Raw genomic sequence first — 25,462 nt, 5'->3', positions numbered from 1 at the left:
GAACAGCTTATGCAGGCTGTCACAGAGACCTCTGTGGTCACAGCGCCAGCGGGAAAGTTCTAGAAGCCCCGGGCGTGCTGGATGTGTGGATGCCTTTCCAGCAATGAGCGCGGCTCAGATTGGAGCAGCCCGGGGTGCTCCCCGCCAATCGGCAGTGACGCTGTGGCCCTTTATAGCTTAGCAACGAGAAAAGTCTGGAAGAGCTCTGGAATTAATTTAAAGACGGAAGAACAACACCAAGGAGGGACTTAGCAGAGTAACCAGGCTGCGTGTTTATTATCACCTCTGTGGCCACGGCGAGCCAGGCGCGTGTTCCGCGTGCATTTCCTGGGCTGATGACCTGGTCAGGGTGGGGACGCCTGCCTGCAGGGAGGAGGAGCAGCACACAGCATGGACACCCTCTGTCTTGTCCAGGAGCCTGCCTTCATGTCTTCCTCTGGGATCCTCCCGAGACATCCGCGCCCAGGCTGTCCGAGGGGAACAGCAGGTCTTGGTGGCAGGAAGCCCTTCCTAGATTTCACATGGGCCCAGCGGAAGGTGACCGGGGTGTCGGTGGGGCCCTTCAGGGGCTGTTTCAGTCCTGGGTCACAACTCCCCTGACCAGAAATTAGCAATCAGTGAGCCACAGAGAGTGGCGCTGATCCCCTGGAAGGGGCGGGACCTGGGAGAAGGGAAGGCAGGGAGCCCGAGAGTGTAGCTAGATCTTCCCTTACCCTGGCTCTGCTTGAAGTTCCTGGGGCACACTGGGGTGCAGAAGAAGGCAGGGCTGGGAGGCAGGGCCGGGGGGGGGGGTGCCCGCTCACCCACCCACCCAGGGTGGGGCTGTGGAGTTCCAGTTGGTCCCAAAGCAATGCGGAAGATGAGAAGCCACTTGGGTTGTAGACGGAGGCGCTGGTGGTCAGGGTTACAGCTGAGAGAGAGCAGCCCAGCTGCTGGGGAGGGAACGGGTAGGAGGGGTGCGAGGCTGCGAGCCGGTGGGTGGCTCTCCTCCAGGGGACCAGGAGTGTGGAACCCCAGCCAGCCCCAGCACAGGGCCTCATTTCCTGGAAAACATCCACTTCCATGCCTCACTGTCTATGGGAATGACCCACACATTCTGCTTGGCTTAGGACTTTGCTTGTTTTAGCACCTAAGTCCCCGGTCCCAAGAAACCCCTTAGTCCCAGCCAAATCTGGATGGTTGGGCTCCCTACTCTGGCACAGGATGAAACGGGGTTGTAAGAATTGGCTCCACCACTGCCCACGGCATCCCTTACCCTCCCCTCCAAGCAACCTGGAAACAGAAACAGGCTCAGCTGCTAATTTGCTGTGTGGCCTCGGACAAGTTACTTGGCCCCTCTGGGCCACTGTTTCTGCATTTATAAAATGACCTGGAGGGCTTTGCAGTCTCCTGGCAGCACTGATCTGCTGCTGCTGCCTTTCCTTTTAAAGATTTATTTATTTATTTATTTGAAAGGCGGACGGAGGGAGGGAGGGAGGAAGGGAGGGAGGGAGAGGGAGAAGAAGAGAGAGGTCTTCCATCCACTGGTTCACTCCCCAGGTGGCTGCAACAGCTGGAGCTGTGCCAATCTGAAGCCAGGAGTTTCTTTCAGGTCTCCCACGTGGGTGCAGAGGCCCAAGGACTTGGGCCATCTTATGCTGCCCTCCCAGGCCTTAGTGGAGCAGCTGGGACTGGAAATGGCACCCATATGGGATGCTGGCACTGCAGGCGGTGGATTTACCTACCACGCCACAGTGCCGCCCCCTGTTGCTGCATTTTTAAAAAAGATTTTTAAAAATTTTTTCAAAAGGCAGAGTTAGAGAAGGAGGGAGGGGGACAGAGAAATCTTCCATCCCCTGGGTCCCTCCCCAAAGGGCTACAACTGCCAGGGCTGGGCCAGACCGCAGCAGGGGTCTGAACTGGAGCTCCAGCCAGGACCCACGCACTTGGCCCATCTTCTGCTGCTCTCCCAGGCACATTAGCAGGAAGCTGGATTGCAAGTGGAGCAGCCGGGGACTCGAACCAGCACTCACGTGGGATGCCAGCATAGTCGGCACCGGCTTAACCCTTTGCACCTCAATGCTGGCCCCTGCTGCATTTTAAAGCTCTATCAGTGCACAGAGGGCTGGGCATAGAAGACAGGGGCTATGGACCAAGAGTGTGGTCTTGGCCAAGGAAGCCCTCCTTTGTCCATGGATGGGAGACGGAATATGCGTCAGGAAAGCGGAGCCCTAAGGGACGTGGGGTGATTCTGTCTGCCATCATGAGATACTGAGCAGTCGGAGAGTGAGAATTCTGGTTAACGGAATGTCTGGTTGAGGGCATGGCAGTAGGGACTGCCGTGTTCTCGAGACCCAGGGCGTGATAAAGTACCCCCATATCACGTCTGCCATAATGGCACTTGAGCTCTGTGGAGAGCTGTCTCATGCAGGCTAGGTCTTTTTTTCGCCACAGTCCCTCCATAAAAAAGATGTTAGCTGAGATCCCATTATACCCATTTTACAAATGAAAATAGAGACTAAGGGAGATCAAAGGGCTTGCCCTGAAATGGCCACAATTTGGGGGTTCACGTTGTGTCACAGCCGGTGGAGCCTCTGCCTGTGACCAACATCTTGTGGGTGCTGGATGGAGTCCCAGCTGTTCTGCTTCTGACCCAGCTCCCTGCTGGTGTGCCTGGGAAAGCGGCAGAGGATAGCCGGAGTGCCTGGGCCCCCGCCACCCACGTGGGAGACCAGGAAGAAGCTCCTGGCTTCAGTCTGGCCCAGCAGTGGCCATCTGGGGAGTGAACCTGCGGATGGAAGTTCTCTCTTTCTCACTCTGTAACTCTGCCTTTCAAATAAGTAAGTCTTTATAAATTTGAACTTGAACTTGAATCTGACTCAGTGTCCTGCTCACTAATAGGCCTCTCCTTTCTAAGAAGCTGCACAGGGAGGGTGAGAGGTGCACGGGGTGGGGAAGGGGTTCAGGAGGCAGTTCTGCGAGGGGGAGGGGACCCCATGAGGATCCTCACTCTCCTGGCCTTCCCCTCCTGTGGATGGACGGGAGACTTCTCAAGGCTGCCTTCCCGCCCCCAGCTGCCATGGAGACAGGGATGGGATGCCCACACATAGATCTCAAGTCTGCTACTGAGGCTTTCCCAGAGGTGCCAGCAGTGCGGTGGGCAGCCCAGCCTGATACCTTGGCCGCAGTAGGTTGGGCTTTGTTCTTTTTACTTTGAAAATCTTCAAGTACACATAGGAAGAGTTTGTGAAGCCAGCAGCCCCTCCCGGCCGTCTTGTCCCAGCCAGACGCCCCTCCCCTCCCCTCCCCTCCCCTCCCCTCCCCTCCCCTCCCCTCTCCCACGTTGTTCTGAAGCACATGCAGACAACAGTCATCTCACCATAATTATCTGAGCACAGGTTTCCAAAAGAGCTTTTTTGTTCTCCCGCCCGGACCTCCACGATGATAGTAACGGGGATGTCTAGTCTGCCTCCAAATATCTCTGCGTCTCCTAAATGTTTCCTTCGTGGTTGGTACAACCAGGATCCAAACGGGGCTCACTCCTGCAGCTGGTCGCATCCATCCGCACCCATCCGCACCTGCAGGCTCTCTCCCCGCCGTCTATCTGTTGAGGAAACAGGGCTGTGTTCTGGAGTGTCCTACACCCTGGATTTTGCTTATTGCCATCCCACAGAAGTGTTGTAACTGTTTCTCTCCCCCTTTTATAGGAGGGGACTTCAGAAAGGGTGGAAAATGGAATTAAAGGATGTTTATTTTGATGCAAAAAAACCCCACAACTTTTCAAATCCATGCATGTTTCCCATAACTGCCATTTCCCACAATTTTTTTTTTTTTTTTTTTTTGCGTGCCAACGAGCTCCCCAGGTGACTTTGCTAGCTCGGGCTGCAGCTGGGAGGTGAGGATGCAATCCAGGTCTCCCATGTGGCCCAGTTACTGGAACACTGCTGCTGCCCCGCAGGGTTTGTGTGAGCAGGGAGCTGAAGCCGGGAGGCCGCACTGGGAATCCAGACCAGGCACTCAGTGTGGGATGGCGGTGTCTACGCTGTTGGGATAAATGCCTGCTGCTTGCCAGTGTTTCTGAAGCTCTTCCCCCTGCCCCTTTTTGTGTTTTTTGTTTGTTTGTTTTTGCAGAAGCTGGCTGTTAGATCTACAGGTTCGCTCTGATTATGTTCGGTGGTGTTTGCGTGTGTGTGACCACTTCCTGGTGGCCATTAGTGTTCCGGTTCAGGCCTCCCCTCGCTGGCGGCCCCTTCCTATGATGTTAACACGTGTTGATCCACCGTCCAGACCCAGCCTTTGATTAGAGATGGCACAACAGCAACAGGCTGATAGTGTTGTTGAGTCCTCGTTGGTGGGCAAGAACGTAACCAGTGTCAACTTCCCAACTACTCACTTGCCATAAAGTATGGCTCATGCAGAAAAGGATAAGTGCTGGATTGGTTCCCTTTGACAGTTTTCAAATGAGCTGGCTTCCCAGCATCCTCCAGAGGTGAGATGACGCGTATGTTTCTTCTCTAAGCAGTATCGTGAACTCGTAGTTTTGAACATACGTGAAGTGTATGAAATTGCCATCAGTATTCTTGGGGGCCGGCGCCGTGGCTCACTAGGCTAATCCTCCACCTGCAGCACCAGCACCCTGGGTTCTAGTCCCGGTTGGGGCACTGGATTCTGTCCCAGTTGCTCCTCTTCCAGTCCAGCTCTCTGCTGTGGCCCGAGAGGGCAGTGGAGGATGGCCCAAGTGCTTGGGCCCTGTACATGCATGGGAGACCAGGAGGAGGCACCTGGCTCCTGGCTTCGGATCAGCGCAGTACCAGGCATGGCGGCCATTGGAGGGTGAACCAATAGAAGGAAGACCTTTCCCTCTGTCTGTCTCTCTCTCACTGTCTAACTCTGCCTGTCAAAAAAAAAAAAAAGAAATTGCCATCAGGATTCTTGGGGATGCTCAAACTTAGGCCTGTGGCAGCCTCTTCAAGTAGGCACCTGCATCCTTTGACCCCCAAAGTCAAAGTCACTGACAGCTTTTTTTTTGCCATCAGGGCACAAGGAATGATGAGACAGTCCAAGCTCATCCTGAGCGTTTTTTTGCTTCAGACCTGGAATTGGCCATGTGTCCCCTGAGCCTTAATTTCTACTGGAGGTGGTGCTCAGAGACCCTCATTAGTGTGCTGGGTTTGCCCGTTGCTCCTGGATGGGTCATCATCTCTCAGCTTTGCGGCCAACAGAGCCAGCAAACACGTGGCTGCTCGTATAAGGCAAAACACAGCATGCGTTCCCCCTGATGCTTCAAAACAAGAGGCTTTTCACCTTGAACCTGTGATACTACACGTGCCCTCCTCCTGCCATGACAGTGCCACAAAGTCTGTTTCTAAAAGCATAGCTCCTCTGTCTGGAGAGGTGCCCATCCATCCTTACAGATGTCCCTTCCCTAATAAACCTTGCTATTTTACCTCCCACAAAAAAAAAGAAAAAAAAAATAGCTGCCATTGGGTCTCCTGTCAAGGGGGCATTTGAGAAACCATTGAACTCCTGGCTTTGGAAGTGAACCTGCGCTCTAGGAGGAAGGAGGTTTACAAGTGGCCCTGGAGAGACTCTGAGAGACTGTGTCCTGGTAACAGACAAACCAGTGCCTTCCGATGTCCTGTGTGGGGCTGCTCTCTGGTGGCTTCTCTCCATTCCGCCTGCAGCCAGGGTCTCGATCATGCTTCTCAGCTGTGGGAGAAGGGAGCAAGGTGCATGTGGGAGAGCTCTGCCTCCCAAGCCCTGTAGTCTGGGTTTCGATTCACGCACTGCCAGTTTCTAGCTGTGAAAGTTCTGGACCGGCTCTGAGCAGTAGAAAACTCTGTGGTCACCAAACTGGTCCATAACCATGCTGTCTGCTGTAGTAGCCGCTAGCCTACGGGGGAGCTCCAGAAACTGCACACAGGGGCCAGGCTTGTGGCACAGGTTAAGCCTCGTCTGCCATCCCATATTGAAGCCCTGATTGGAGTCCTGGCTGCTCTGCTTCCAATCCAGCTCCCTGCTGGTATACCTGGGAAAGCAGCCAACAATGGCCCAAGTGCTTGGGGCCCTGTCACCCAGGTGGGAGACCAGAATGGGGTTCTAGACTGCTGGCTTCAGCCCTAGACCAGCCCTGGCTATTGTGGCCATTTGGGGAGTGAACCAGCAGATGGGAGATCTTTCTCTCTCACACTCTATCTTGCTCTGTGTTTCAAAAATAAATGTTAGGAAAAGTGCATGGGAAATGGGTTAAAGGATAATTTATTTTGGTGAAAAACAACTCTGAAATCATGCATAGATTTTTTATTTCGCACATTTTCCCTGACCTTTTTTTTTTTTTTAATGATTTTATTTATTTGAAAGGCAGAATTACAGAGAGAGAGAGGTCTTCCCTCCACTGGTTCACTTCTCAAATGGCCACAATGGCTAGAACTGGGCCAATCTGAAGCCAGGAGCCTGGAGCTTCTTCCAAGTCTCCCACATGGGTGCAGGGGCCCAAGCACTTGGGCCATCTTCTGCTTTCTCAGGCCATAGCAGAGAGCTGTATTGGAAGTGGAGCAGCCAGGAATTGAATCGGTGCCCATAAGGGATGCCGGTGCCGCAGGCAGAGGCTTAGCCTACTACGCCACACAGCCAGCCTCTCCCATGAACTTATTGAAGGCTCCTTGTATGCATGGATTTCAAAACATGTTTTTGCATCCAAACAAGCACCTTTTAATTCCATTTTCCATGAACATTCCAAAGTACTCTTGCACAGCGGTTGGGCGCTTGAACTCAGGACTGGTGCGACTTGGGGGGTGAATTCTTAAATGTGTTCCATTTTAACTCATTGACACATAAATAGTCCCACACGGTAGCTGGCAGCTACCATCCTGGACAGAGCCCCTCCGGAAATGTACCCGACATCTGTAGGGTAGGAAATAGGGCTATTTTGCTGGGATATTGTTGGAATTAGAGATAATGTAAATAAAGCGCTGGGGCACATGGGGCACTCGGTAAAATAAAAGCTGCTCATTTTCTTGTATTAAGAGCAGCCCGCCACTCTTTAAACAAACAAACAAACAGAAAGCTTGCCTGGAAAATGAGTGCTCAGAACACTCCGACCGCAGAGGCTAAAAATTCCCAGCCGTTCCAGAAAATATCCCTTAACTGCACAGGTTCCTTTGCAGCGGGAGGTTATCAGTTACAAGGGCTGTATTTCATTACAGATCTAGCCGCAGCTCAATAAATTAAGCAATCACTCAAAATAACACGCTGCTTTAATCCCCTCCCTTGGAACGCGTTCAAGCCGCTCGGTGTTCTGTTAGCACACAGCCCTGCACGGCGACTCACTGTAGCCTTGTGGCTTCTCCCTGGGTTCATCAGCCCCTCGCCGGGCACGCCTTGCTGGTAGGAGGGAGGAGGCCGGGCCAAGCCGAGCAGGCCGCCTTCTCACAACTGGAGCTCTCTCGTCCTCTGGCCTTGACCTGTTTCCACGTCTCGTTGGCTCCAAGTGCTGGCAGGTTTCTCTGCAATCGGGACAGAGCCGCTCCTCTGTAGCCGGTTCTGGGCACGCAGCGCTAACTCCCAGCGGCTTTCCCATTCACATATTCTCTCTAGTGGTTTCTCATCTCACAGGACAATCTCGTTTCCCCTAGAAACTTGGCACCGGAGGTGTGAGCCTGGGAACATATTTGTTTGTGTAAATTAAAAGAAGAGCATGTTTTGACCATATTTAAGTTCTACCCACACTCAAGAAATAAATACTGGCTTGCACAATGCTTCTCGCTGTACGGTTCTGGCTCACCTCCCCAGACTCTGCCTTTGTTTATCAAACCCAGGCAGATGAGAGCTACAGGGACAGCCTGGGAGGGCACCTCCACCCCCAGCCCAGATTTGCACATAAAGTCCCCTTACCTCGCCTGTGCCTTCGTTCCCTGACACACTGCCTGCTCACTGGCGTGGGAGGACACGGCAGCCCCCGGCGGTGTCCCGCAAGCCCTGCTGGTGGACGTGTGTGTGTTGACCTTTTTGAGGGGTGCTGGGCGATGGTTGTAGAAATTAAAGCACATATCCTCTGACCAAGAAATCACACTTCTAGGAACTTAGCTCACATGTGAGCCTGGCCACGTGCCAAAGAGTATGTATCTTTTTAAGGCCAAATCCTGGCGTGGACTGAAATGTTGGCCAGGAGGGGCAGGTTAAGTACAGGACGAGGTTAGAAGGCATTCACAAGAACGAGGTGCTCCTGAGAGCTGTCGTGCCTTTGGAATACACTGCGAAGTCTCCAGCCTTCTGAGGAGGAAAGAAAAAAATGCACTGGGGCTGGCGCCGCGGCTCACTAGGCTAATCCTCCACCTTATGGCACCAGCACACCGGGTTCTAGTCCCGGTCAGGGCACCGATCCTGTCCCAGTTGCCCCTCTTCTAGGCCAGCTCTCTGCTGTGGCCCAGGAGTGCAGTGGAGGATGGCCCAAGTGTTTGGGCCCTGCACCCCATGGGAGACCAGGATAAGCACCTGGCTCCTGCCATCGGAACAGCGCGGTGCGCCGGCCGCAGCGCGCCTACTGCGGTGGCCATTGGAGGGTGAACCAACGGCAAAAAGAAGACCTTTCTCTCTGTCTCTCTCTCACTGTCCACTCTGCCTGTCAAAAATTAAAAAAAAAAAAGAAAAGAAAAAAAGAAAAAAATGCACTGGGAACACTAAACAAAACACTCGGGAAGATGGTGCAGACTGTGTGTCGTGGTGACTCCCTCCACAGTACGACTGGACCTGGAGAGAATCCAGGCGGAGCCCCCCTTCCTGTCCACCCTTTCCCCTTGGGGGCTGCTCTCCTACCAGAAGCATGGAATTGTCTTTTTAAATCCTGGGGTAACTAAAACACAGAAAATGCTGTTTTAAAAATCGCTTGCACACACTGGGTAGGCAGTGATAATAACACAACAGGAACACGCTGTGGGATCCACCTGCAGATGGTGCAGTGGCCGGGGAATCTTCTGGTTTCTTTAGGCAAATAAGCTGTGGTGGCCCCTGGAGAGATGAAAAATATGTCCACTTCACAATCTACAGTCAGTGGCTCTTACCTGATGTGGCCAAAGAAGGGACAAAGGGGCCAGCGTCATGGCGCAGTGTAGGCTGAGCTTCTGTCTGGGATGCCGGTTTGTGTCCCAGCTGCTCCACTTCCAATCCAGCTCCCTGGAAAAGCAGCTGAAGATGGCGCCCGTCCTTGGGCCCCTGCACCCACGTGGGAGACCTGGATAGAGTTCCAGGCTCCTAGCTCTGGCCTCGCTCAGCCCCAGCTGTCGCAGCCATTTGAGGAGTGAGCCAGCAGATGGAAGCCCACCCTCTCGGGGTCTCTCCCACTTTCTGTCTCTCTGCCTTCCGTATTCATTAGTTTTTGAGAAGTGGTGAAGGCTCTGGAGAGGAAGCGCTGATTCTCGAATATCCAGAGGGGCACAGAATGTGATGTGTGTCCTCGTAAGAGAGAAGCAGAAACAGCGTGGAGAGAAGACGGGCAGAGACTGGCGAGGTGCGGCCAGGGCTGCAGGCCACCGAGCCAGCAGAAGTTGGTGGCGGGAAGGGGGGCTTTTCCCTGGATGGCCCGGGCAGAGCAGCCCTGCCGCACTTCCCCCTCCTGGCCTCCACAGCTGGGAGGTGATACATTTCGGTGGCTTAAACCACGTGGCTTGTAGCGATTCATTCCGGTGGCCCTAGGAAGCCTACAACCTGACTTCCCTGACCCTACAAACCACAGGCACCTGAGAACGCAAGGTGGGAGGCTGTGGCTATGACAAGGGAATCCCACGCGAGTGCCAGTTCCAGTCCTCGCTGCCGGAATTCCAATCCAGCTCCCTGCTAACGTGCCTGGGAGGGCAGAGGAGGATGGCCCAAGTGCTGGGGCCCCTGCTACCCATGCAGGAGACCTGGATGGAGTTCCTGACTCCTGGCTTCAGCCTGGCCCAGCCCTAGTCGTCCTGGCCATTTGGGGAGTGAACCAGCGGAGAGAAGACCTCTCTTTGTCTCTCCTTTTCTCTGTGGCTCTGCCTTTCAAATAATTTTTTTAAAGAATTATTTTAAAACAAAGGACAGCAAGCCAGCAGGTGGGCCTGTGTACCTTGGTGAACGCAAAGAAGTCAATGCACGGATATTAAGTGAACACTTACTAGGCAACAGGCCCAGGTGCCGAGAGGCCCAGAGAACCAAACAAAGCTGCCTGCCCTCCTGGAACCAAGTCAAGTGAGAGAGGTGGAGTACAGAAGTCAATGGCACACGGAGGTGCGCAGGCCATGGGGACAGTGCTAGAGAGGCTGGGAGAGCTGGGAACAGGGATGGGGGGGGGGGGGCGCAGGGGCTCGAGGCAGGGGCTGGGGTGAGCTGTTCAGCGAGCAGGGAGCAGAGACAAGGAGGTGAGCCTGAGAAGCCAGCAGAGAAAACAAGTGCAGAGCCTGAGCGGCCCTCGGGATGAGAGCAAAGAGGAACCAGCCAGCTTGTTTCTCCTCGTCCACTCTCTGTCCGTCTCTCTCCGCCGCGGGCTGCTGCATGCCCAGGGCTGGAGGCGCACAGATGAGGAAGCCTGGGTCTCTGAGCTGGGTGTCTCCACTCATGGCGGGCAAGTCACAGGGACCAGAGTGAGGCCAGGACAGGCTAGGCCTGGAAGGGACAGCTCCGTCCCTGGAGGGGAGGAGAGCCTGGGCTGTGGATGAGGCTGGGGCGATGGAGGCCTGCAGAGAGAGCAGGACTTGCAAGCCCAGCACAAGCGCAGGGCAGGATTCAGCAGAAGTCAGCAGGTGAGCTGGAGTCTGCATGCTCTGCCCTGGTCATGTGACCACACGGGCACCAATCACTGAGGCTCAGCTCAGGCGTGCGCTCCTGTGATTGGTCACGTTGAATCACGTGTCCAGGCCTGGCCCATTGACTGTAGCTGAGGGAGGAGTACCGTGGGCAGCCATCTTTTGCTGTATTCCCTGGGGGTGGCGGGTCTGTTACCGGAAGTAGGGGAGAGAAGGCTGGCAGAAAAATAAAAGAAAGCCGTCTACCATCTCGAGGGCCTTCTGTCTGTGCCGCTGCTACATTCCTTCTAATGAGAACCATTGCATCCTGAGCTGGACACTGCTTTCCCATGCCACTCGGGCTGTCCATAGACTGCATGGCCGCCAGCGGATCTACCGAGACTGATGGTTGTAGTTACTTTTGGCGGTTGTTCCGTTATTGTGACCACATTTCAAACGTCTGTCCAGCTTTCAGACGGCATCTCGTGCCCCCTCAGCGTAGGCGTGGCGTCTCTCTCGATTGTTGTGTAAGATCCCGGCCAGGCCTGGGCACTTGATGAAGCAGGTGCAGAATCCCAGGAGAAAGGAATTATGGGCTAGCGACCGACACAATCTCAGGAGGGGACCCGGAGGGCTGCGAAGTCCTCACTGAGTCCGTCCCTCCTCCCTCACCCCACCTTTCCCAGGCCGGGCCCCTTGCATGAGAAGCCTCTGTTAGCTTAAGTGCACCTGTGGGTGTCATCCCACACACTGGGGGCTCTGAATGGCTGAGTGTCTTGAGTGAAGATCTTGAGTAATGGGGCTGAGGGTTTGGGTAAGCACAGGAAACCAGGCTTGTTGCGCTGGTGTTCTTTCTGGGCCGAGCAGCCTCTGGGGTCACAGAGGGATGCCAGTGTGGACCATGGCCACCTGCTACTATGGGGCAGCCCTGGCCCCGGGGGGCCTCTGTTCTTAAGGCTGCAGCCCTGTCATCTGGGGTATCAGAGTACACTCAGGAACCAGGACAAAATGATACAGCCACATAAAACAACTGCGGCTCTTAGGGAAGAAGGCTTAAGACAATTTGTTTAAATGTGCTTATAACCCACATGTCAGCTGAGGTCATCTTATTTTTGGGGATTCAGATGAAACGAGTTTGCATCTTGCTCTACATGGCATGGGAGACCCAGCTTTCTTTGGGAGCTTTCCAGGGATTAGGGGTAAATGGTGCTTGTGTCTCTCCCAGGAGTGGCAGGTTCTGGATTCCCAAATCCACAGAATCAGTTCTGCTTGGCAGACCCTTTGGCTAACCTCAGGGCGGGGCTGGCCTCAGACACAGGGAACCTGTGCCCTCATGCAGGACCACACTTGATCAGGCTCTGCTGTCGCCATCTTGAATGTCTTTTTTTTTTTTTTTTTAAGATTTATTTATTTTAACTTGAAAGTGAAAGTTACACAGAGAGAGGAGAGGCAGAGAGAGAGAGAGAGAGAGGTCTTCCATCCAATGGTTCACTCCTCAATTGGCTGCAACAGCCAGAACTGCACCAATCTGAAGCCAGGAGCCAGGAGCTTCTTCCGGGTCTCCCACACAGGTGCAGGGGCCCAAGCACTTGGGCCATCTTCTGCTTTCCCAGGCCATAGCAGAGAGCTGGATGGGAAGTGGAGCAGCCGGATCTTGAACCGGTGCCCATATGGGATGCCAGTGCTTCAGGCCAGGGCTTTAACCCACTGTGCCACAGCGCTGGCCCCTCTTGAATGTCTTAATTTTGATTTTTCATCTTCATTTGAGAGATACATAGAGAGCTCCCTCCCATTCATTGGCTCACTCCTCAAATGCTTACAACAGCAGAGCTGGACTGGGGCCAAAGGCAGGAACCAGGCACTCCATCTGCTGCCTCCCAGGGTCTGCATTAACAGGAAGCTGGAGTCAGGAGCCAGAGCTGAGAATTGAACCCAGGTCCTCTGATGTGGGACACTGTATCTAATTGCTAGGCCACGTGAGGCCAAATGCCCTTCCCTGCAAGTCTTAATTTTTGAACACCGAGTTCTATGGTTTGGCTTTCCCCTGGATCCTGCGAATTACATAGCCCCTTCCTGACTCACGCTAGGGCTATTTGTTTCCCCGCCCATCACTGGCTCACTTCAGAGTCTGTCCAATCCCTCATTTGCCCAATTCTATCCACACAAGGAAATGTGAATGTTGAAACTCTGCCTGAAGGTCTGCAACAGTAGAAAGTGTTGTGTCTTAGGGAGGACACTACCTAGCGGTTAAGACACTGCTCGGGTCACCAGGGCCCACAGCAGAGTGCCTGGGTCTGAGTCCCAGCTCTGTTCCTGATCCCAGCTCCCTACTAATATGCACTCTGGGGAGGCAGCAGGTGATGGTTCAAGGAATTGGGCTCCTACCTCCCTATCTCTGCCCTTCAAATAAACAAATAAAATCTTTTTTTAAAAAAAAGAAGAGCTGCCTGGGACTCCCACATCCCATTTCAGAATGCCAGGTTTGAGCCCTGACTACTCTTCTGATCCAGCTTTCTGCTCATGCATAACCTGTGGGGCAGCCCTGATGGTTCAACAGTTGGGTCCCTGCCACCCCATGTGGGAGACTCACATTGAGCTCTGGGCTCCTGACTTCAGCCTGGTCCAGCCGTGGCTGATGTAGGCACTGGGACCACGAACCATTGGATGAAAGAGTTTTCTCTCTGTGCCTTTTCAAATAAAGTGATACTAAATTTTTATGAGATTCTTAATTAAAAAATGTTAGTTGACAGCTATGAAAGTTACAATGTAAAAATGTTAGCAATGACTATTAAGGACTAGTTGCAACTTCCAAGAGCTTCAGAACTCCTTTAAGGAAGGAGGAGCTAACAGTCTAGGGAGAGACCTTGGCCATCAGTTCTAGAATGTAACTTGATTCCCTCATGGGGGGTGGGGTGGGGGCGGGGAGAACAAGAGGCCAGGGCCAGTTCACTTTGTTCCACCTGAAAGGCAGGTTTCTGGTCTAGAACAGGGGCTGGCAAACCATGGCCTGGGGGCCAAATTTGGCCCATTTCTTGTTCTTGTAAATAAAGTTTTATTAGAACACACAGCTACCTACATTCATTCGTGTATTGTCTGAGGCTATTGTCTAGTTTCAAGGCAGAGACCAGAGAGCCTGGAAAACTTTGGAGATTTACCCTTGGGATAGAAGAGGCAAGCTGAACCCCTCGCTTAGCCACCTGCTGCACGTGTGGCTCTGAACAAGCCAGTTCCTCTAAGCTTGAGGCTGGTGACAGGACCTGCGTTCCATGCTGCTGTGTCCCTGCACTGACTTCCCACGTGGGAAGCACTCGAGCTGGTTATGACATTATATAGCAAATGAGGACAGTAATGCTTTCACAGGCTTGTCATGGTGACGACGGGCCGTGCCTGTGCAAAGAGCTGGCCATGAACCGCAGAAATGTTTATTTTTGTTACAAATATCTTAAAGGCTTTTGGAATGATTCTTTGCTTCTTGGTAATATTTATACCTTGGCATCTGCAGAGTGGAGAGGAATTTTAATTTCAAGGAAAAAGGATCTTGACTTGCAGTCCTCTCCTTTAACAGCCCATGAAACGATGACCCCTGTCCCCTGGTTGGGTCTTGAACCCGGGCAGAACCAAAGTGTTCTTGGAGTTCACTCTGCCTCTTAGTAACAGGATTCACAGAGCAGGCCTATAGGCCTTTAGACACTTGTGTTGCCTTTGAACTTCCCACCAGACGCCAAACAAGAATCTACTACAAGCCTTCAGCAGGTTTGGGGGGAAGGGAGAGGATCTTCTTTTTTTAATTATTTATTTATATAAACGGCAGAGTTACAGAGAGATCTTCCATCCGCTAGTTCATTCCCAAATGGCGACAATGATCGGGGCTGGGTCAGGCCAAAGCCAGGAGCAAGGTCTCCCACGTGATTGGCAAGGACCCAAGAACTTGGTCCATCTTTGCTGTTTTCCCAGGTGCGTCGGCAGGGAGCTGGGTTGCAAATGGGGCAGCTGGGACTCAAACCGGTGCTCAGATACTGGCATGGTAGAGAGCGCTTGAACCTACTGCGCCACAGCCCGGGGCCCCAGGGAGAGGGTCGTAAGAGATCTGAGTCTCCCAGATCCTCGGGGGCTGTCCAGAAAAAAGTTGGGGTGGCCAGGACTGGCACAGCACCACTGACCTGCTTCTCTGGAAGATGTCATTTTAGTAGGTTTGGTTCGAAACCATGCAGCAACCTCCCATTCGTTGGTTTCCGTGTACAGCTGTTAACAGAGCTGGTCCTAGCTAATATATGCTAGGACCTGCAGACACAGTGCCAAAAGAGCCATGGTCTCAACTCAGCTGTCAGTTCTGCAGCTTTCCATGCAGAAGACAGGATTTTGGGCAACTGAGCCTTGAAGTGAATTTTTTTTTTTTTTTTAAAGATGTACTTATTTATTTGAAAGGCAGGATCACAGAGAGCAATGGGCAGAGACAGCGACCTTCCATTGCTGGTTCACTCCCCCAAATGGCTGCAGCAGCCAGGACTGGGCCAGGCCAACGCCAGGAGCCTGGAACTCTATCTGGGTCTCCCACATCGGTGGCAGGGGCCCAAGCACCTGGGCCACCTGCTGCTGCTTTCCCAGGCGCATTAGCAGGGAGCTGGATCGGAAGTGGAGCAGCCAGCGTCCAGACTGGAAATGGCACCCATATGGGCTGCCAGCACTGCAGGCGGTGGCTTAAGCCACGATGCTGGCCCCATGTACTGAATCTTCATATTCACCCCAGCGTTTCAGCTGCACAGCAAAGGCTGAATTGATGAGCTGGAAAATTGCTCTGGACCCAGCTGCCTGCTGTATTCATACTGCTGATGGTGGTTACTCGTGAAGACTTCGTGGCGCATGAAAACAGGGCAAAATTGCCTACATGACTTGCAACATGAAAAGGTAGGGCCCCTCGGTCCAAAATTAAGAATGTCAAGGGTTGGGTGTTTGGTGCAGTGGGTGAGAGGCTGCTTGGGGTCAGCCTCCATCTCTGCTTCTGAGTCCAGCATCCTGCTCACGCACACCCTGGGAGGCAGCGGGTGATGGCTGAAGCATTGGGTCCCTGCCACCCATGGAGGGGACCCAGATTGGGTTCCGGGCTCCTGGCCCTGGACAGGCCCAGCCCTGGAAGCTGGGGGAACGAACCACTGTATGGAAGAGCGCTCTTGCCCTTTCACATAAAAATTCAGAAGTTCAAGTTGACAATAGCAGAGCATGAACCCGTTCAAGGGCCCCACGGCTGAAGTCCAGCATGGGGCCGGCCCCAGTCACCCTGCAGGGCCCAGCTCGTGGGGAGGTGGAGCCGGCACAGAGGATGGCCTCCGCGGCCCCGGCCGGCCTGCTGTGACGATGCGGTTCGCCGTCATTACTCTTACATAACGGCTAAGACATATATAGCGCAGAGGCCAGGCCGGGCTCTTCAGTCACTTCTTAGATCCCTCTGCGGCGCCCTATTATTCTGCACCTGGAAGGCCAAGGACGGAACTGGGCAGCGACACAGGCGCCGTCTGCAGCCGAAGTCAAAACACCTGCTACTCGGCCCCTGCGTCTGCCGCGCCAGGACTTCAGAGATACGCATGCGCTCTAGACCCCTGCCTGGGGCCGCCGAGTGACAGCACTCCGCGTGGCGCCTTCACCCTAACCCACGCTGCGTTCCTCGTGCAGGCACTTATATCTGCCTCCACAGACCCACGGTGCGGGCAGAGGCTGGGCCTCGCTCCCTGCGGGGACTCGGGCCCCTGGCACCGCGCTTTGCACACGGTAGAGCTGGCAGGTGCAGGTGTCCCTGCTGGGGCAGAGCCAGTTCCAGGCCTGCGTGGTTGTCCAATCTCGAGGTCCCATGGCTCTTGGGGGTTCTCCCCGCCGTGCCCGTGGAGAGGGGTGCCCCGTGAGCCCATCCCCCACGCAGCAGCCGGCGGGGCGGGGCTTGGGTGCCGGGAGCAGCTGTCCCCTGGTCTCTGTGCCCAACGCAGCTGGCCAGCTGGGCCCCTCTGCCACCCTCCCACTCCATGACACAGCAGAAAGTGAAACCAGAGTTGGTTCCTGCTGGCCGGGCGAGCGCCCGCTGCTTCCCTACGAAAACACCCTGGGGGGGGGGGGAGTGGGATCCCTGTGGCCAGGCACACCCCGGCCTGCGTGCAGCACAGGGGCCCCTCGGGGCCGTGGCGCCCGCTCACGAGCCATCGTGGCCTCTGCGTTGAGCCCCGTTACTCTGTGCGTCCTCGCGCATAGCGGGTTCACTGGGCTCCCCGTTTTCCGAGCCTCGGAGAGGTGGGCTGGCTGGCACGAGCGCACTAGGGGGGGCACCTGATTCCACAATGAGAGGAACTGGCACTGGGGGCGGGGCTGAGGGGTGTTGGGGTGCACGGTGGGCGGCTCCCCCTGACAAGGGACACCTGTGACGCCCAGATTTGGAACCGCTGGAGCCCTCCGTGGGGTTTAGAGGGAAACCTCCCTCTTCTCCCCTCCCCCCACCCCATGGAATAGAAAATCCCTAAGGAAATAAAAAACGCTCCAAGTGCCCCTAAGAAAATTCCCGACGACCACCTTGATCCCTGCCCCACCCCTGGGCCACCTGTGCAGCATTTTTTCTTTCAAGAGACCAACTGTGTTTTTCCTTACATAAATTGAGGTTAAAAAACAAGGCGGGGGGGGGGGGAGGAACCCTCCCCATATCCCTGCCATGAATGGAAAACCAACCACTTACCACAGAGGCATGAGCTGTGCGAGTTACAATAATGCACTTCCTTAGCCAGGTACTGCTTAAAAGATAGGCATGTTAGCCTGGCGAGGCTCCTCCTGAGGAACCGGAGGCCCAGAGAGGCTGAGTCACCGGCCTGGGGTCACACAGCCGGAGGGTTGCGGCGCTGGAATGCAGGCCTGGCTGATTCCAGACCCTGGGGCTTGCTGCTGGGCTGCACTCTCCCCTCCCGAGTGCCGTTTTAGGCACTGTGGACAAATACTGGTGTCAGCACGCTCCATGTTGCATGCTTTGACGTCCTGTTGGCGAAGCTTGCACCCTCCCACTTGTCCATCACTGCTTCCTGGACTCACTAGCATCTTGGGGGCTCTGTGAGGCCAGAGCCTGGGCTGTGGCCCTTCCCTTGGCAAATGGGGAAACCGAGGCAGAGAGCAGCCAAGTGTGCTGTCTCGGGAGCTGGGGGACTAGCCAGGACTGCCTAGGGCCCCCTGCCAAGGTGAGGATCCCAGAGGCCCTGCAGGAGGACCTGGCCCGTCAAACAGGTAGCGCCTGTTTCTTCCCCCACAACCCCCAGAGCAAAGCTGGCTGGTTCCCAGGCCTGAGCTCCTACCGTCTGCCCCTGGAGAGCAGAGGGCAGGTTCTGCAGCCTGCATCCAGGGTGGCTCTGCTTAATTTCTCATGGTGGTTAGGGGAGATCTACCCCGGGGGCCAGAGGACCTCTTGCTGACAGCTGGGGGACACGTGTCTCTCTTCTTGTAGTCGGCGGGACCCCGAGGAATACTGCAAGAGCAATAAGGATTTTTAGGGGCATTATGATACTGGAATGCAAACACATCTGCCCCCAAAAGTCCCTCATTTTCCCTGCGGTAATGAACCTGCTGGCAGGAAGCGCCGAGAACCCAGACTAAAAAGGAGAAAAGGTACAACGTTAGGGCACACTTGGAACAAGTGAGTGCGTTCCCGGGTGCGGCGGCTCCAGCGTCTTCTCCACAATTGCCCGGATGTGTCACAGGCGGCAGCTTCGGCATCCACTGCCCCCCTCTGCACCCAGCAAACCATGCAGGTCTGGACTCCCAGAGCTGGTTCCCAAAGGACTACCAGGGTGATTCCCTAGCGCCAGGCTTCTTCCCCCATACCCTGGGGGAGTCTTCCAAACCCTCGTTAAGGACCTCAGCGAGCCACAAATCCATCAGTACCTCCTGGGGGAATGTGAGTGAGTTTGTCAATTTGGAAACCCAGATGAAATTATCTGGGATGGGCAGGGGAGCTCGGTGGTTATCGCAGATGGCACAAAATGGGGGAAATCGTTGCTGAGGTCCAGGGGCCACTCTGAGATGAAGGAAGGGGGGCACAGTGTTCCCCGGGACGTTGACCTTCAAGGTCTCTGCAGGCAGGTGCCCCCCACCATGGCAACTGGCCCGGCGGGGAGGAGGAGCTGGAAAGGGTTAAGCCCTCCGCAGCGGCTGATGCCTAAAAAGGGGGCTCCTAGCTCAGCGAGAGCCGGGTATCACACGGGGCCATCGCAGAGAGAGAGGGGCTGGCGGCTGCCTAGGCGCGGCCTGGGAGTGGGAGCAGCTTCAAAACTAGCAGAACAAAACCAGGCCGAAAACCTTTCCCCAGCACACACCCTGCTCCCACGCGCCTGTCCGTCACGTGACCCTGAAGCCCTGGCAAGGACTCCGGGCATCCGTACCAGCGAGCACCCGGCCATCTTGGCCAGGCCTGCGAGAGAGCGAGCCTACTCTAGCCCTGTGACAGCCTGCAACCCGGCCCAGGCCTCTGCTTTCACATAGCACTGAAATATTCTCCCGGTGAACCTGCGGCTAAATACGGCCTGGCCTGCGAGGGCCTGCTCTGGACTTTAATGGCATTCGGAGATATAACCAAGAGCCCACGGGCGGCCTGCAGTCCAGTTCCTGGCGCCAACTGGGAGTCCCAGGGGTTTGGCTGACTCAGGGCTGGGCCCAGCTCCCCAGAGCAGGCGCTTTCTGGTGCCAGCGCATGGCAGGCTGCAAACTTCCTCCCTGCAGGTTTAAGGCCCACCAGGTTCTCGCCTGTCGTGGACCCTCAGAGGTGGCTTCCTTATCTGACCACCTGGCCCACCCTGCAGAGCCTGTCCTCCTGGCCCGAGGTTCCCTCCCAGCCTGATGAGAAAGACCCCCCTCCCCCACCCCTTGGCTGCGGCCCCACGTGGCTCAGCATAGTAGCTGGGTCCTGCTGCCCCGCATGGCACGCTCAGCTCCAGCGAGACTGACCAATTGCAGCTCTGCGGCGGAAGCTTCTGGAGCCACGTTTGTGCTTGCGCAGGGAGGATTTGCTCTGAGCCTGGGGGCAGCCTCACCGCTTTGGGAGATGTGAGGTTCTCCCTCCAGAGCCCACGTGGTCACTGCAGACCTGCAGACAGCCTGGGGAGCCCCGGGAGGAGAGCCCCCAAGCACCTGTCTGGGGCGGCCGTGAGTTTCCGTGGCGGCTGCGAGGCCACGGCTGAGCCTCGCTGGCAGTGATCCAGGCTGTGATGGGCACAGATGCCAACTGCCCAGGGCACTGAGCGCACGCACGATGCCAGCAAGACAGCCTCGTTTTCTGCATGGCCCTGAGAAAACTTCCACACTGCACTGCCCGGCCAGCCATTGCGTCTCCTCCCTGCCTAGGCCAAACCCCCAGGAAGAGCCTACAGTGGCCGCCCCTGCCCCCCCTTCTCATTTCCCGGGGTGTCCCTTCCCTGCAGCGGTGCAGGCGTTCAGACAAAAAGTGTCCTCCGGGATTCGCTAAACTCGGATGTTTTCTATAAAGACGGTGCTGTGAGGTCAGACCCTGCACTTGACGCTGTGTGGATATCCACACGTGCCCCAGCGAGGGGGGAGGGGTCGGCATCCTGGCTGCTTCAGAGAGAGAGAGAGAGAGACAGACAGACAGACAGACCGTGGGCTCAGCCTCACACGGGGTTCCCCCTTTCTGGAACACCCACACCTCTTTCCCTGAATGGTCTGAGTGCAGTCTTGGGGTTGTGGACATCATGCTTGTGGGGGTGTATTTTCATCTCCTTCCAGACACAGGGAGCGAAAAGGATTTGCATTCTGCTATGTTGGGGCTGCTGGTCAAGCAAGGACATTCCAGTGCCAAACAGCCCTGAGCCACGGGGTGTGTGAGTGTGTGTGTGTGTAAGTTGTGTGTGTGTGAGTGTGTGTGTGTGTGTACTTATTTTCTCCCAGTGACCTGTCTCTGCCAAGTTTGCCTTAACTTTTCACCAGACTAAATTTTATCCTCGTGCCTAAAATAGCTGTATTTATGGCACAATCCAGAGTAAAGGCGGGGAGTTGATGGGCTATTAGGAGTTCTCCGTTGATCTGGCCACAGTCTTTTTTTCTGTTCTTAATATTAGGTGGCTGGGGGTCGGGGAGGAGGGCAGGAGCAAGAAACACAGGGCGTTCCTTGTAGGGATTTGTCCAGCTTTCATTGGTTCTAGTCATATACGCATGCTTTATTTTTAAGCAAATATTTTCATATTTTCAGTATTGTATTCCCAGCTAGTCCTTATTCTTTTCTCTCACAATATTCCGTCACCACCCCCCCCCCAACACCTGTGGCTCGTGTACCGCTAGGAGCTTAATTCAAAGTTGCTCTGTATTTTTTTCTAAATCTACACCACTTTGGGGAGTGGGGGCCAAGGGGTGGGGCTAGCAACTGCTTAATGAAATTTCACGCCGAGAGGCAGAAGGAGAGAGGCAGAAGGAGAAAGGCTGAAATGTGTTCCGTGCGTTCGGCAGCCCCACGGGTCATCTTAGTGGTGGAGGGGGGTGGCAAGTAGGGAAAGAAGTCGTGATCCTTTGCTGAATTCACAGAGACGTCTCCCTGCAAAGCACTGATTTATAATCTCTTCCCCGTACTGCCTAGCCTGTTTCCGGGGGCCACGGCGGGAAAAGTTTGCTAAATGCATTCATGAGGACCGACTGTTAGCCGTGCCTCTGCTGTGGCGAGGAAAAGCACAGATTGTCTCGCGGTTAGCCCGGGATTCTGTCTGGTTCTGCACTGTTCCCAATTAAACCATCTGAACACCCAGCTCCCGGTCCTACAGTCCAGGGCCCCGGTGCCACGCCTGGTGATCAGCCTCGTTAACTCATGTCAAACACCCCAGTTGTAGAGGTAGCACGAAAGGCTGATTTGGTGAGATATCCTTATTTAGCCAAGCAAATGGGATTTGACAGTGAGCTCCGGTGGCGACTCAGCAAAGCCCAAACACAATTCACAGTGTGGCAGTTTCCCCTCTGCGAGCCGAGCCCCGTGAGAGGGTAGAGTGTACAGGATTGTGCTGTTTCATCGCGACCCGTAGGAAAGGGAAGGAACTCTGGAGGTAAGTAAACCCCTTGTGCCAAGGCAGCACAAATGTCACCTGTGTGGACACGCGCTGTGTCTATCAAATCGCACAATCTTACAGCAGGTACAGCTCACTTTTCTGTTCCCTGCTGTGACCTCTGCCCCCTCAATTTGGGCACAAGTTTGCAAATAACTTAGGGTGTCTAGATGACTACAGAAACCGAAGCTCAGCTGGAGGCTTGGGACGGGATGTGTAAATACACGCAGTGGAGGAAGCTGTACCCCCGCATCTCTGCCAGGAAGCCTCCCCGGGATATATCATGCAGACTTTCTCATAAAACGCTCAGAAAATTGCAAAGAAATACTGCAGGTGCACGTGGCAGCGGGCAGTCGGTTGCTAGGTCGGTCCTTGGAGAATTGCAGAGAGAATGTCCTCTCGCTACCTTCGTGGTGACCGTCCGTGTTTTATTTGGGGGCCTGTAAGCAGCTGGACACAGCTCAGGAAGCAGTTCCTGGGCTTTGGATCCCGTCCCCTGGAAGACGACTTGAAGCCAGGGAGCCGCACTCTGTGCTTTTGCCTTTTATCTTTCTGGCCTCCCATAGAGGCCTTCCACAAATCACAGCAGGTTCAGCAAAGTGAGAATGCACACGAAGAATATCCTTCCCACCCAAAGCCTGTGCCGCCCTGCCCCTCGCAAAGTAGCCAGCTTCCCTCTGGTCCGGCCTTGCAGCCTGGCCTCCACGCCCTCGCCCTCTGGGGCCAGAATCGCTCGCTGTTCCGAATGACCCCAAAAGCGGGACTTTGTGGGCCAGTTGGATAAAACATAAACTCATCTCGCCCTCAAAACCCCGATTCTGGGCCCACAGCCTCCAACCCCTCGCATCTGCAGCAGTGAGCTCAGCACCCGGAGGCGGGGTGTCTTTAAAGGAATCCTTACTGGGTTTTCCCTCGAGGGGGTCGCCAGTTACCTTCTCCCGGGAGAGCCCGGGAGTCGCTGCTGCGGGAGGGAGCGCTCACCACCCTAGCCCGGCTAGAACAGGCCGGGAAGCCGCACAGAGAAAGCCAGGGGCGCCCCCAACGTCCCTGAGCCTAGCGCCACTCGCATGTCGTCGGAGGCGCCTCTCTAGCTCCCTGCGCCCTTAATTGTCACTCATTAAAGTCAAATTTGCTGCTTGCCCAGATTGGGGGAAATGATTTCCCAGTAATAGCGCAATTAGCTGCTGGGTTCTGGAAAGGCGCCCCCCCCCCCCCCCGCGCGCGCGCGCACACACACACACACACACACACCTTTTCTCCCCCATGCAACCCCCTCCCTTTTTCACAACTTCTCCTAAAAATAAGTTATAAATATGGATGTGTCCTCATGAGGCTCTGGGCCGCGCATTCCAGCGCTCCCCTCGCTGGGGACTGGAAGCCGGCGGAACCAGAAACGCCTCCCCCGCCCCCACCCAAATCAAAATACCTTTTTTTTCTTTTTCCCCTAACTTTTCCCCCCCTAACTTAGTGTTTTCTTGGCCCAGACACCCCGATCTGTACTCCGGAACCGAATTTTTCTCTCCTGACTCCTGCTGGGCGCCCTGGCCGCCTGCTCTTCCTCCTCCTCCTCCTCCAAGAGGAGGGGGCCGCCAACTTTACTTGGGGGGGCCTCAGGGGCACTCTAGGGACGGTCGACCCCAGCTGTTCCAGAGCCGCGCGGGCCCCGGCCGCCCGCCAGCACGCTGGTCCATGCCACCGAGGGCCCCGGGCGCACGTGGAGCGGCGCGCGCCACTGGCCTGCTCGCGGCGCGGCGTGGGGATCTCGGTCACGCAGCGAGTAGGGCTCCAGGGCCGGCTTTCCGGGTGGGGGCGGGGTGGCGGGCTTCCCACCTCCGAGTCGCGTCCCTGGCCAGTGAAGCGAGGTTGGGGGCTGCCTCGCCCCCAGCCCACCTCCCGGCCCCGCACGCCCCTCCAGGAAGCGGCGTGGGGGAAGAGCCCGGCCTCGCCACCCCGGGGCAGGGGCAGTGGCGGCAATGCGATTGCTGCCGAGACAGGCGTGGAGCGCCGGGTCCCAGGAGAGCCTCGCGCTGCCCCCAGTCGCTGCCTCTCCGCTCCAGCTCCCACCCAGCCCGCAGACACCCGCCCCGCACCCCTCGGCCCGGCCGCCTGGGCACCCACCTGCCACGATCCCTACCCCGGCCCCGGGCCAGGGTGACATGCAGGACAACGGGGTGGGGGGAGACTCACCGCCGCCGCCGCCGCCTCTGGGGGTGCAGGGGGACCCCTGGGGCTGCGCCTTCCTGGGCTCCTGGGCAGGCGTGCGCAGGGCTGGGACGCCCGCGGGGCCCTGCAGCCTCCACCCCGATCCGAGCCCAGCCTCGATCCTTCACCACGGTAGTGGGGGGGGGGGTACTTACAGAGAGAAAAATCCCGCCCCTCCCCAGACAAAATTCAAGTGATGGGCGGAGGGGTGGGGGGGACGATCTTTTCCTGCAGAGCTCGGAGCGGACCGGGCTGCACCCGGCCTCCGGTCCGCGGCAGCCACAAAGCCGCGCCCCCGGCCCCCCGGCCCCCGCCCCCACCCCCCAGCGCCCTATGGCCGGCCCGGGGCGGGGGCTGGGCCGGCCCGGGGTTGGCCGCGCTGGGGAGGCGGCGGCGGCGGCGGCGGCGGCGGCGGCGGCAGCAGCGGCGGCCCAGGCGCTGGGGCGGCTCCTCCCCGGCCCGGGGAGAAGCGGAGCGCGCCTGCCGGGGTGGGGGCGGGGGCGGGGGCGGGGGCCGGGCCGGGGCCGGGGGGCCTTCCTAGAAACCCTCGCCAAATATAGTGCGCGGATAGGGGCATTCCTAGAAATGCGGCGGCGACGTCAGCCCCGACCTGTGGGGGCAGAGCCTGGGGTTCTCCAAACTGGGGGGACCAGGGCGGGGAGCGAGTCCCCGTGTCCCACACGCCCGCTGCCCAGAGAGGGAGTCGGTGCCGGGCTTCCCCCAGCGGGGAGAGGCGTTCTCCGGACTCCTCCCCGTGCGCCTGGGGGATCCCTGGGCGGTGGGCGCGGGGGCGCGCGCGCTTCAGGTTCGTAGCCGCCAGGAGCCGGGAGCCGGAGCCGCCCCTCGGTGCCTGCGGGAGCTTTCGGCCCTTCCCCCCCGCTCCGCCAAGTGCGGAACAGCATCCGCCGGGGCCCCCACGTCCTCCACCCGACCCCTGGGGGCCCCTGACACCTAGGGATCCCCGGAGACCCCAGGTCCGAAGCATCAGGAGCACCCTGTGTCCCCAGATAGCGCCCCAGCTGCACACCGAAAAATAAAGTTGTGCCTCCTCCTCCCCAATCCCAAGTCGCTTCCTTGCTGCTCTGGGAGATGGGGTGCAAAGTGGGAGGGGGGTGGGGGGGAGCATCAGGGTACCCCGTCCACCTGGCCTCCGGAGCGGACACACGGCCCCATACTCAGTACAGCCCCTCCCAGCTCAGCCCCACCCTCGCTCCTACCCAGCAACCCCAGCTCCATCGGCAGCCCCCCCCCCCTTGCCCAACGAGGATCGAGGCTCGGAGTAACTGAAACATGACTTGTGGCTCTCTGCACCAATGGGACTGTGCTGAGGCTCCCAGGGTTGTAAAAATGCATTTGCTGTCCTCTGTCGGCCAGTGGGTAGCACATGCAGAAAACACATGGACCCAGGGGTGCTCCTGATGCCACAGAGGGGGTCCCAGGGACCTCCCTAGGAAGGAGGAAGCCGGACAGCCCCCTCCTCTG

At 56.5% G+C, this 25,462-nt stretch overlaps 1 long non-coding RNA gene across 3 annotated transcripts; it reads right to left on the bottom strand.

The window, feature by feature from the left end:
- Nucleotides 1-256: 256 nt before the first annotated feature.
- On the bottom strand, nucleotides 257-24,122 carry LOC133750205 (uncharacterized). Of its 3 annotated transcripts, none has more exons than XR_009864681.1 (4): nucleotides 23,966-24,122; nucleotides 7,309-9,150; nucleotides 3,359-3,583; nucleotides 257-467 (listed from the first exon to the last, which is right to left on the bottom strand). It is a non-coding gene; the product is annotated as an uncharacterized LOC133750205 (long non-coding RNA). The 3 variants fall into 3 exon arrangements; XR_009864682.1 differs by lacking the exon at nucleotides 23,966-24,122 and having other exon boundaries at nucleotides 7,309-7,637; nucleotides 7,873-19,535; XR_009864680.1 differs by lacking the exon at nucleotides 23,966-24,122 and having other exon boundaries at nucleotides 7,309-19,535.
- Between the last annotated feature and the right edge of the window lie 1,340 nt (nucleotides 24,123-25,462).

The sequence above is a fragment of the Lepus europaeus genome, chromosome 21, assembly GCF_033115175.1.
Source record: "Lepus europaeus isolate LE1 chromosome 21, mLepTim1.pri, whole genome shotgun sequence".
In the NCBI taxonomy this organism is placed as follows: domain Eukaryota; kingdom Metazoa; phylum Chordata; class Mammalia; order Lagomorpha; family Leporidae; genus Lepus; species Lepus europaeus.
Note: the sequence above shows the minus strand (reverse complement) of the source record. Positions and strands in the feature narration are given on the sequence as shown.